Source organism: Camelus bactrianus, chromosome 30, assembly GCF_048773025.1.
Source record: "Camelus bactrianus isolate YW-2024 breed Bactrian camel chromosome 30, ASM4877302v1, whole genome shotgun sequence".
In the NCBI taxonomy this organism is placed as follows: Eukaryota; Metazoa; Chordata; class Mammalia; order Artiodactyla; family Camelidae; genus Camelus; species Camelus bactrianus.
In genome coordinates this window covers 6,322,585-6,335,709 of record NC_133568.1, presented here as the reverse complement: position 1 = coordinate 6,335,709, position 13,125 = coordinate 6,322,585, and the positions used below count along the sequence as shown (strand labels likewise).

The 13,125-nt window shown below is 47.4% G+C and overlaps 1 pseudogene; it reads right to left on the bottom strand.

Moving 5' to 3' along the window:
- Positions 1–512: 512 nt before the first annotated feature.
- On the bottom strand, positions 513–3,217 carry LOC141575599 (zinc finger MIZ domain-containing protein 2 pseudogene; annotated as a pseudogene).
- Positions 3,218–13,125: the final 9,908 nt, after the last annotated feature.

Sequence of the window (13,125 nt, the reverse complement as noted above, 5' to 3'; positions counted from 1 at the left end):
AGGGACCAGCCACCCTATATCTATCCGTGTTTCTACACTGTGTACACTGTTGTGCTTTACAGCCCCCACCTCCAGCCTCAGCCTGAAGGCTCAGGTGGGCAGATAGACCCCAACCCCCAGTGCACCCAATGGGCTGGGTGAGATCAGGCCCCAGGACAGAGTAAGCCTGCCTCTCACCGGCCAGGACCAAGGGGCCATTGAAATAGAAAGGCCAACACTGGACAAGATGCAGGCCGGTGGGAGCAGGCAGGGGTGGGGGAACCTGGGGTGAGGCTGAGAGGTCAGGGGTGGCAGGTGTGTCATGGACCAGGTGGGGCTGGACAGGCATGGGCCATGTGTAGATGGGGGCAGGGTCGGGCAACTCAGCACAAACAGCTCTGCTGGCTAACTGGGCCAGTGAGTACCACTGCCTGGGGTCCCCTCCCACCCTGTGCAGGGCTGCCTCCAGCCCCAGGGGGGCCAGGCATCAGGGGCCCAGGCTCCAGGTGTGCACGTCGGGAGGGCCGCTGGTGTCAGGTGGGCTGGGCTGGGGGGGGCAGGTGTGTGACATCTGTGGGCACATCCCCGCAGGTGGTGGTCAACAAGATCAGTTGTTCTCGAAAAGAAAGCAGGTCATCGTTGCTGTTTGTTGGGAGGTCAGGTGGGCCCAGGTAAGATGGCAGCTCATTGGGGTTGGTCAGTTCTGGGAGCAGATCCAGGGCTGGTTCTGGGGCCTCCCCTGCCCCAGACGGGGGTTGCCCATTCATGCCTGTGGTAGCACTGAAGGCCAACTTGCCAATGAGACCCAAGTTCACTGGGCCCAGGGGCTGCCAGGACCCAGGGGGAGGTTTGGGTGGTACAGCTGGGGCCCTGGGGGGCCTCCAAGGTTGGGAGCATGCAGCCCTGGTGGCCTGAGGTTATGGTCCAGGTCGAGGTGACCTGCTGGTGCCATCTGACTTGGGAGGCAGGCAGCAGACCTCTCTGGTGTCTGGGGCTTCTAGGAATGTCGGATTGATAAGGGACAGGAGGGGGCCCTGGGGTGAACTCAGTAAGGATGGAGGTGGTGGGCAGGAAGGAGTTGGGGAAGGTCCCTGGTCCCAGGAAGCTGGAACTCTGGCTGGGGTAATCGCCAGGGGCAGGAGCTGAGGGGGGCTGCAAGAAGATGAAAAGGGTGGCACCAAGCCCAGGGCTGGTGGCGATCATCTCCATCACGCTGGGCATGAGCACAGGGCGGGGCTCACGGTGCAGCAGCGCTGCAGCACTGGCCCATCTGGCTCCTCCTTGACGTGCACGTCAGGCTTCACAGGCACCGGCTTCACAGGCGCCGGCTTCCCGCTGCACATGGGGCCGATGATGATCTCCTAGTCGGAGTTCTGAATGTAAATGAGGATGCTCGGCATGTATGGGTCCACCTCCAGCAATGCTGTCTTACTGCACACGGGGCACCTCCCGGTCCCTTGCTCACAGCTGAGCTGTAGATTTGACTCTAGGTTGAAGCAGTGTATGTGGTGACAGTCGTGACCTTGGACAGGGAGCTGGATTCTGCGGAAGGTGATGGGGCACTTGAGTGACACCTTGATGGCTGTCATTCCACCTTGTCCTCTCCACTGGGTCCAGGGGTGCCAGGGATGGTGCCGCTGCTGAAGTTCCGCTTTATCTCAGTGATGCAGCGCTCAAGGGCAGGAGGAGGCCCCGCAGCACGGAGCGGACGGGGGGGCCGGCACACCAGCTGCGGCACGAAGAGGTGGGAGCAGCAGCAGGCCGTGACGGCGATCTGGACGGTGTTGCGGCCCAGCTGGCACACATGCTTCAGGTATACGGGCTTGTGGGGTCTTGCTGTCACCACGCTCGATGGTGGGTGGGGTGGTGTTGATGCTGACCTGCGCAGAGGCCGGCCAGTTGGTGTTCATCTGCTGGTCCTCGTGGTGGCAGCACTTGATTGCAGCTCCAGGTCAGGCCTCAGCATCAGGGTCTTGTGGACAGAGTCTCGGAGCTGGAAGGCGTGGTTGCTCACGGCCAGGTTGTGCTGCGCGTGGAAGGGCTCAAGGACCACACCGTCCCGCTCGGGGAAGGTCAGCTGCAGCTCGTCACAGGGGCTGCCAGAGGGTGACAGGTGCGAGTTGCTGGGCTTGAGGTCAGGCAGGAAGGGGGATTTGACCTCCTGGCTGGTGGACGTGTAGGGGACGCTGCTGCCGGGAGTCATGGGCTGCGTGGGGCTCCTTGGCAGTGGGGAGCTGGCGTTGCTGGGGTCGGAACATGCAGGCTTGTAGTGCAGCCCTGCAGGGTGGAGGTGGGCAGGGACTGGCCCCCGCCCTGCTGCAGGGACAGCCTGTGCCCAGGGTAGGAGGAGACAGAGCTGGCCAGGGCCAGGCGCATACTGGGTGGCGCTGGGCCCATACTGGCCTCCTTGTGGGCATTGCTGCCCAGGCTACCCCTCACTGGAGTAGGCTCTCTTGACCCCTTGTCGGGGTAGTGCCTGGACCTGGCGAGGCCCAGGGTACCCAGGCTGGGGCAGGCGCTGCCCTGCATTCAGGGGCACCATGCCCGCTGCCTGGGTGGGGTTCATGCCAGAGGGGCGCATCAGGCCTCCCACGCTGGCAGGGTTCCTGCTACTGGGGAAGCTGGGTCTCGAGGGACCTCCGTGCTGCAGGAACCAACTGTTAAAAGACTGTCCAGCCCTGATTCCTCTGTACGGCCCAGCTCCTGGCTCTGCTCCTCCTGGAGAGCAGCCACAGTAGCCGTGACCTTGGCAGTGGTGGTGGTGGCAGCAGCAGCAGCCTGGGCTTGCATGACGTCGGTGGAGGGCCATGTGACATGTGAGGGCAGGCCCAGGCCCTCCGCCCTGCCCCCAGGCTGCCTGCATACCGGATGGTGAAGCATTGGGGGTGGGGGGCCGAGGGTGGGCCCCCTAGCCCTACAGCCCTTGCTGCCCGTAGCCCTTGTTGGCGCCACCCTCCCCAAAGACCTGCTGCCTGAGGCACTGCGGGGAGTTCAGGGCGGAGCTGCCTCCTGTCACGCTGGGCAGCTCCATGATGTGGGAGGCTTCCGTGCAGGGCCCAGGGGGTCCCCAAAACCTGGTTCTGCGCCGCACTGCGACTCCCTTCACGGTTGTGACCACAGACAGAGATCTTGATGGCTGAGTGGCAATTTGTAGCCAAGGCACCGCCTTATAAGGAAAGGGACCCATAACCGTGTGGCACAGGGGCAGGGCAGGTTTCATGGGGTTCCTGGGGCTCATCGCCTTGGGAGCAGCCTGAAGGCCAGGTCTGCGGGCTGAAGGAAGCATCCCTCACCGGTGCTTACATGAGACTCAGTTTCGCTGGCTCCGCAAGGCCTGGCCAGGCCCTCGCCTCGCCCCCCGGGGCAGGGGGCGGGGGGGGGGTTAGCATCGCTCCAGGCGCTCAGCCCGCCCTCACCTGCCACCCCGCCAGCAGGCTCCCAGGGCACAACTGCCTATGTTGAATCTTAAATGAACTTCTACTAATCATAGTTCAGAATAGCCACTTCATTAAATCATCATTTTTTTGAAAACATATGTTCTTAGAAATATGCCTGCTTCAGGTTTTGTTGTCAGATCCAGGGCTGAGGAGGGGCTGGGGAGGGAAAGGATGTCAGACGTGCGTTCAGGCCCCTGGCAAACTCCCAGAGATGTTTCCCGTGTCTCCATTCCACTGCCAAGGGGAAGATGGGGGCTCTGGCACCCACACCACTGTCCACACCGTGGTCCTCTCCTGCCAGCTGCAAACTGCGTGGCAGTTCCTGTGGAGTCCATCTGCCAGGGAAGACTTCTTTAACAATCTCCTACTCCACTCTCAAACAACAATTACTATTAGCAAATGGTTCAAGCCACTGCCCAGATTACATACAATTTCTATTAAAAAAAAAAAAGGCACAATTTTACTCAAACCCTCAAACCAGACCCACATGCTGAACACTTGAGCTCTCCTCTTAGATATAATGAAGTTGAGATAGTTTCTCTCTTGTCATTTAAATTTAAAAAAAATCACTCTCACATTTGAAATCAAGTGAGCTGTCTTCCTCACTGGGTTAGCCGTCTGGTAAGGGGGACTTCTGGAGGACTTCTGTTCAGCCCGGGAATTTAGGGGGAAACAATCATTATCCTTCTGTCCTTTTGTGTCTCACTCTTAATGTGATCAAACTTTTTTTTAAAACGTTTCCCAGCAGGTTTTTTTATCTCCCCCTGTCTTTCAGATAAGACATATGGCAAATAAGTTAAATTCTTAATACATTTGACGGTCAAAATTTGCTTTTTTAGAGTTGTGGATCAGAAAAGCACATAGCTGACTGAGACCTCTACAGCTCATTGTGGAACGATAGGTTCAGAGAGTTCACTCTCTCGATCTGCTGCGTAGTTGTGCTTCTTTCAACGCTGCTGTGTTCTTTATCAGGGTAAGGCCATGTCAGTTTCCTCTCCACATGTTTCAAAAGCTTGTGGTCGCCCCCAAAGAGAGGGGCTACAACTTTTGCATGTCCAGGGATTTTACTGTTCTATTCAGTTACGTTTTTCAAAAAACAGGTCTCAAAGGCTGCTATTGATCTAGTCACTTTCTGGCTGTTTCCGTGATGGGTGCAGGCTGGTTAGGTCAAGCAGTAAGAAACCTGTTCAGAATGACCACTTCCTAGTAACAATTCTTTACATCACATACCGTTCAACTTCAGAAAATCATAAATAATTCCAAGTTATAAGTTTCCTGGAATTGAAGGTAGCTGAGATCATTCTTGTTTTGCAGATGAGGCAATTAAATTTCAGAGAAATAGGCTGGTTTGTTTGTTTTCAACAAGCCTGCCCGGCTCAGAAACAGAGGGGGAGCTAGAAACTGAATATTCATTCTGCCTTTTGTAACTTTATTCATCTTTCCATGTTCTATGCATTGCATCTTTGAATAAATTTTTTTTATGTTCATGACAATTTTCAGGAAACCATGCATGTTTGTAAAATACTCATTTTGAAACAGCCTAGATCTCAGTTAGGAACCTGTTGTTAGTTTAGGCAAATCTCGCCTTTTGTAATTTGTAAGCCCTTAAGTAAGTAAATTTGTATGTAAAACATGTGATACTGTGAATGCATAGTGCTCTAGGCTTGGGGGAGTAGTGTCTATTTCTAAATAGAACCCTCATGGGGAAGGTAGAGCTCAGTGGTAGCACAGTGCTTAGCACGTGCAGGTCCTGGGTTCAATTACCAGCACCTCCACTTTTTAAAAAAGTTATAAATGAATGAATAAGTAAGTAAATAAAACACCTTGCATGCATTTAAACATTTTAAGATAAAAATTTCAAAATCAATCAATTTGATATTAATTTTCTCAAAGGGAAGGAAGGAAGGAAAATCAGAGAGGTCGATGGCATGAGAAACCTAGGAAATGGCTTTGTGATGTGTTGTTTTGGCTAGGTTGAGCTAAATTCCCCAGAATCCTCTTTCTAATGACCTGGGCCATAAGGGAGAGTCTTGGGAGATTTGGAAGCGCAGGGCCGGAGCAGCTCTTTTGTAGCGTGCACACACACACACTCACACACACACACACACACACACACTCACACACACTAGACTGCTGACCTACTGACTCCTCCTACATGAAGCAGCAGCTGGGGCCACACTGCCTTCCTTCCCCCTGGGACTTCCCTAGTTTCTCTGACTCTTGGCCCTGGAGTCTCTGTTTAGCTCTGTGACAAGGGCCCAGGTTTCTGCAAGTGTTACTGTTCATTGTTGCTGGAACAAATTACCCCAAACACAGTAACTTAAAGCAGTTTCTTCTCTTCCAGCTTCTCAAGTTAGACACCAGACATGCATCTCACAGGAATAAAATCAAGGTCTTTTATTCAACCCCATGTTTGTTCTGATGGGGAAAAAGAACTTTATATCAGTGAATCTCGTGAGCAGTGTTATTTCTGTCAAAATGGGAAAAACGTGAATGGTGGGGAAATTTTTATTATAAACACTTTTTCATGATTTTCTTCTTTAAAATCCAGGCATCAATTTGAAAAGTATGAGAAAACTATCCCTTAGATTAAATACTTTGAATGTAAAAGTATTTATATTAGTCTATTAGTCAGAGGCAAATAATATATCCCCTTGAGTATTAAGTAAACATATAACCACGGGAAATGAATTTGAACAGCTTAGGATCTGGGTGCATTCACCAACTTTTTTTTTTATTAAGAAATGGAATTCTTCAAGAAGTTGAGGTTCTTTTGTAAAAATTAAGAAAAAAATTGGTTTTGGCAGGAGGCTCTTTTTTCTATGTATTGCAAATCCACTTAGAAGCACTACATTGATCCCTGTCCCAACTTTCCACCCTCCCATCTGCATCTAAATGGAATGTAGTTGTAGTTACACAGCGCAATCAAATCTCACAAGTAGTGTCAAAAATACAGGCGTGTAGGTCTCCTCACAGAGTCCCACCTGTTACTGGCACACACAAGTCTTCCTCATGTGACTCTCACAGGGGAACACTGATCACTTACACAGAATTGCCTGCAAGTTTGACAGTCTGGGAGAATTTTGGAATTTGGTGAATGCCCACCCTGTACACATTGGAAAAAGCACGTCCATTTTATCTGCTCGTCTCTCTTCATTCTGCATTCGTTGCCTAGCTGGTGTGCTTATGCGGTTCCCAGAAGCACACTGTTCCCTCCGAGAGGGGGCAGCTCCACCACCCGCGTCCTGGCGGGCCCCCGGCACAGTGGCTCCCCTTTGTGGGTCAGGAGTAGGGTGTGGAGTCAGTCGGCTACACACACAAGGGCACATTCCTGGAGGGTGGCTGTCTAGACCGTTCCCTTCACACAGTGGCTCAGGGCCTTTTTATGGAGCGACGCTGGAGTGCTAAATTTCGGGTAGTGGCTTCTTTAACAGAGTCCTTGCCCAATTCCCGACAGTGGCATTTTGAGTGGCCTTCTCCCACAGATTACTGTGGTGGTTAAGGTGCCTATTCACGTGAGCTTTAAAGTGAGTTTTCTGGCAGCTGAAGCCTTTGACCTCTTCCCTGTTCTCTCTCCAGAAATGAAAAACTTAGTCTTTATTCCTTTCTTCAGTGTGTGTGGGGTGAGTTGCTATTCTGGACGGGGATAAAAGGGTTTCGGGGGCGAGTAGAAAATTCAAAACAAGTCCAAGAGAAATGACTGAGATGGATGTCTTTACTAAAATAACCAATAAATTTGTCAAACTCAAAAAATAAATAAATAAAAGGGTGCAGAATCTGAAAACAAACTAGCCACAATGTAGATTTAATTGCACTTAACTGTAAACTTTATTTAAATCTCCCTTCTCAAGGGTTTAATAATTTAGAATCAATAGTTCCCTTTGAAACATAATAAATATTTACAGTTAATAAAATGCTAACTGTATTTTATAATTAGTTGGCATAATTTTATAAGGAGATGCTCACTGTCACCTCCTAATTGGTTACCCAATGGTAGAGTTCAGATAGGCGTGGCAGTATAAGGATTTGATTCTTTGTTTATTTACCCAATTTTCCAGATAAGGAAGTGGTTCTCTATTATTCCAAGGAGGTGACCAATTAGTTCATCTTAAATATCATTGCAGAATATAAATACATTTGATGGGTTTCTGTTGATTGTTACTTTTAACCTTCTCACTGCTCCTTGTCCATCTTTGGCTAATGGGGGCTTCTTTCAATTTGGCTCCAAAGTCTCCTGATATCAGAATGATCTTTCCTTGCTCTTTGGTGTGTCAGGATGTTTCAGGTTATCTGGATATTGCTTGCTCCTGACCTGAAATCAGCCATTTCTACAAGAAGCCCCAGTGTCTTTTACTAGGAAATGACACATCAGGACCACAACTGAGGCTTTAGAATCACTCATTGGAACTGGGCTTGTCATTGTTCGGAGGTTTTCTCAGAGAATTCATTCTAATATTTCCAATTTAAATAGAGGACTACAGGCTTTGTCCTTTACTTTGTCTTTGTTACATCTGGATTTCTCCTGTCCATCCTGAAAATCTTGGTTCTCAAGGCCTTAGGGGCTGATAGACTTGGAATGTCCCCACACCACTCATTTCCTTTACCCCATGTTACATGGACAGTCTCAGAGTGACAGAGCTTCTGCTGAGATTTACCATCATGATTACTGAAAGCAGTTAGGTTTGTTTCCATCTACCCTCACTATTTCCCCCCTTTTTCAAGACTGTATTATATCTATATCTTCAGATCACATACTCTTTACCGTCTCGAACACCTTTTCTCATTAAATCTTAGTTCCGTAAGTAACAACATATTTAGGGCTCAACGCCAGTCTTTATGACCATGTCTTTCTAGTCATTTTAGCTGCCTGAAGATCATTCTCTAATCAATTCCAAAGGAAAGACCTATGGAATAATATTCCCTGAGTTCCTACATGTTGGCACCCGTTTGTGAAAGGCCCTTATACATTTTACATTCTTTCCCTTGAGTGTCTTCAATGTGTTACTTCATTTATTTTTTTTCTGTTATTATGTGCTGCAGTCAAAAAGTCTACGATCACCCCTTTTTTCCCCTTGTAAACCATGTGCTATTTTAACATAGATGTGAAAAAGATATTTTGTGTGTGTGTTTTCAAAAGTTCGTTGGTTTTGCTAAATTATGTGTGGATAATGGCCGTTCTGAGTCAGCATTCTCAGGTGCATGTGTTCTTCTAATATGTTGTTTCAATTTTTTTTTTAATTTCAGGAATGTTTTCTTGAATCATAGTGTTTATGTTTATTCATTTTCTTGTCTTTTTTTTCTTTTTCAGGAACTTTTTGACTATCAATAATATTTGTCACTTTTTCCATTTTGCTTTTTAATCTCTTTCAGAATGTAAAATGTACCATTCAGCCATTTTTAAGTGGACAACCCAGTGGCATAAGCACATCCATATTGTTGTGCAGCCATCACCACATCACGGGCCACTGTTTCATCTCCCCAGACTGAGACTCTCTGCCCCTTCGGCAATAACTCTCCATTCCTTCTTCCCTCTTCATTTACTTTTTAAAAAAATGTATATTTGGGGGCGGGTAATTAGGTTTGATCATTTCTTTGTTTATAATTATTTTTAATGGAGGTGATGGAGATTGAACCCAGGACCTCGTGCCTGCTAAGCACCCACTTTACCACTGAGCTGTATCCCCCCCTTCACTGACTTTTTTTTTACTTTTGATTTTCAAATCTTCCATCCTTTTCATCCAGTTCTTTTGAGACTTATTTTTTTTTTTTTGCTGTATCTATTTACTTTTGTGATCCTTCTGTTTTGTGAGTCTTCATTTCTAAAGTGATCATTTTCTTTTATTTTCATCTTTCCTTTAAATCGGTCACCTCATTTCTGAATTTCTCTGAATTTCCCTAATTCTGACTTCAGTCAGTCTTTCGTGTCTAGTGCCATCATTTTCTTAATGCCTTTTCATTCATTTTGAAACACTGTATTACAGTTTTGATCTGTGTCTCCGAGCATGTCTCTGGGCTGCTGTAACTATTTACGGGGCTGTGATTCTGTTTCTTCTCTTTTTTTCTTACAGTAATTTACTGTGGGATTTGACCTTCATAGTTCTCCATTGCTTGTTTTTGTGTGAATTTAGTTTTCCAGAACTTCAGAAGGAGGCTTGGCCCAGGTGCATTTTCTAACTTTACAGAACTCCCCGTTCTGTTGTCTTCACATGGTATTAAAAAATATGGTGGCTTGATTTTTGAGCTTTCTTGGCTCCTTTCCTCTCCCGCACTTTATCTGAATTTTTCCTTTCCTTTGTCTCCATTGTCCCATTCTGCTTGGTTTTTGTTCCACTCCCAGAAGTGTCCGCTCACTGTGAAGCCCTGTCCTGAGAATGATCTGCCTGGTCACACTGGAGAGTCCACGAGTGCAGGGGGGGACTGCACTCAGTACCGCTGGGATGGGCAAGGTTGCGCCTGATTGCAGCTGCTCGTCTCAACTTGCCCTGATGTTCTTTCCAGGAGATGCCGGCTGCTTATTTTCTCAGGGTTGTCAGGTGCTTTGCTGCATCCCTCTGGCTTCTCTCACAAAGACGATGATAACAGGATTTTATGCCTATTAGTGGCTTGTCTCCACCTGCATGATCTTGGGGTTTGTGGAGACATCTTGCTTAGTTTTGTTGGGAAATGTTGTTCATGAGACTTTTGACTTATTACATAATTGCTTTCTCTGTTTTTATCCGGAGGTTAGGGGAGGTCCACAAACTTTGTTGCCAACCCTGGCACCAACTTCCCAGTATCCTCACATATTTCACTAGTCTGTTATTACCATATCTTCATTTGAGATAAAATTAAAAATATAAAAAATAAAAAGAAATACATCCCAATTAATAAAAATAGAGTTCTGAAGGCAGAACCTTAAGCACGCAGGTAGTCGGTCTGAAAGTGATCCCAGAGAGCAAGGGTGCGGGGCAGGGGCCGTGCAGAGGAAGAGAGGAAACCGACCTGTGCGTGTGTTACCTTGCAGACAACTGCTTGAGGCTGGGACCTCTCACAGAGCTTCATGGAATGTGTCTCAGAACTCAGAAACACCTGGACAGTATAAGAACAAAGTGTTTATACACCTGTCCTATCCTCCATTGAGCAGGGCTGGCCCACAGTGTAGGTCCCCACCCTTCTGTGTTGTGCACGGGCACAGGCAGAGTGGGTTCCCTTGGGCATCACAAGCCAGGCTCAGAGAAACGTCAGGTAGGAAGAGGTGGATCCTGTTGACAATGCAGGATGCCATTTGATTACAGCATCTCATGAAGCTGGTCAAAACCTGTGTGGAACCAGCTGGTGTAGCAGTGCATGGAGTAAACAGTGGGAGCATGAGGGGATTGAAAGTGTCTCGGGAGGTGTTAATAAAGGTTGGGTGAAAGCTTAGTAAAGCATCTAAAAATGTTTTCTAAATTAATAGTCTAAGCAAATTTCAGAGGAGATGTTTAAGGCACCTGGGAGTAGATTTCAGGTAATGAAACAAATTTTAAATAAACCTAATGCAATCAGCCCTGCTCATCTAATGATATTTTGAAGTATTCCCATGTCTTTGTTGACTTAAGTCCCTAGAGCTATCTTTGAGGAAAACACATGGAAAGTTAGTGTGACTCTCTGCTATGGTGAGCCACAGGAGCTAGTGCAATGTATAATCAAAGAAAACACGCGTGTATGTACGTGTAGAGTGTGTGTGTGTGTGTGTGTGTGTGTCTACGTTCATATACAGATATTCTGTTCAAACATGTCATTTTATTCAGACTTTAGAAAGGGCAGGGGTACCAGGGCTGTGGCTGGAGATGCTTTCCTGAGCTCTCACAGCCAATCAGCTCAGGATAATCGCATCTTCACCTCTCCACACACTGCAGCCAGGCTTCTGCCCCGATTCCATGAAACTACTTTTCCCTAGGTCACTGTTAACCCTCATGTTCCAGGATACAGTTAGTAAAAACTAAGGGACGTCATTTAAAATTTAAACATCTTGGAAGCCGACCGATATTTATATGGTCTACATGTATGACAGACAAAAAATACTGTATGACTACAAGTATAGAGCAGACAGAACCGTAACCCTAGGTAAATTAGACATATTTTATTTCATTTTATCTGACAGCACCTAGGTACTTTTTGTGTTTTAAGACACTCATTAAAATTCTAAAAGTGTTCAATATTACTACAAATGGTTATGTTTTCATTTGTCAGTGTCCTGTTTAATTTGTTCTTTATCACTAACCAAATCATTTTATAATAGGTGTATAATGGGCCTAATTTTATTCAACCTATGTAACTACACCTGATTTGAAAAGATATTTTGTACTCAAATAACTTCCTGTGCTAGAGAAAAGGTCCACTATTATAAATTTCAAAAAATGAAATAATATACTTGACATACTCTACTTCACAAGCTTAGCTTACAAAATAAGATCACATTTATTTTTAGGTTAAATTATAATGACTGTTGAACCCCCATGTACCCAGACTAGAAGGAAACTCAATTTTTTCCCTGGGCTTTTCCAACTCAGACAGTCCCTAGGAACCCTTGACTGGTTACACTGGCCCATGTGGTGCTCTTCTGCCCTGGTGGCTTCCTCTAGAGAGAGTAGGCTCAGCCTTCAAAGCCAGGGCCTCCGATCTCCCACCTCATGGCAGCCCTGCTGTTGGCTTAGTTTGTCCTTAGTACTGGTTTTGTGTTTTCTCCAATGGAGCACTGATGTGGACGGGGACATCAATGTCGCTAGGAAGCCATTTGCAAGGCCACGTTTGCTAGAGCTATTCACCCTGCGATGGTTCTTTGGGATTCACACAAGGAGGATGCTCCTTGTGCCCGCTTAAGCTTGGGTATAGGAGTCCCATGCCAAAAGGGCTCAGGCTCCCAATGTCACACTTTCCAGGTAACATATGCAGAACTAGTCCCCCAGATATATCCTCACTGTGCCCAGAAACCGTCCTCTCCAGAACTCTTGGTTGTGGGTTTATGTGGAGATCACCAGGACTGGCTTCTCTTGCCCGTGTCGTGGCGAGGGATAATGGATACACTGCATCCTAGATCATGGGACGTGATGCCTGTAGGGAGCTTAAAGGCCATTGGTCCTTACCCTGTCATTCTACTGATGATGAAACCCAAGCCCAGAGTGAAGCACCTCCAGCGCTTGCACAGAGATGTGGGACCGGACGCCTTACTCTTTCTTCTGTACCGCACCTTGTCTCTGGCCCCTGAATAGGAGGTAGGACTTAGAGAAGTATCTTCAGACAAGTATTTCTCACTCATGCAGAGTCCAGTGCAGGTATTTCCAGCAAATCTCAACACTGATGCTGTCATCTTCGTACGTGACATCCAAGGTTGCAGCAGAACGGGGATGAGAACGGAGGAGACAGGCTGTGGATGTGAGTGTCTTGCCTTCTGATCACATTCCATCGGCTAGAACCAATCACATAAGTCTATGTATGAAATAAGATTGGAAATATGTATCTGGATGGGCAGCTGTTTCCTAGAAACCTGCTATGAAAGGCGAAAATTAAACTTTGGGCATCAGCTAGCCATCTAGCTACAGAAAACCTTCCCAGAGAGATGCCTGTGGACTTCCTGCCACAGAGCCATGGCCACACTAATCACTGGTGAGGAGAATGGGGAAACCACGATTGGCCTAAATGCAGATCTCTCTCTCAGCTGCTTATGGGATTGCCCTGCCTGAGTAATGAG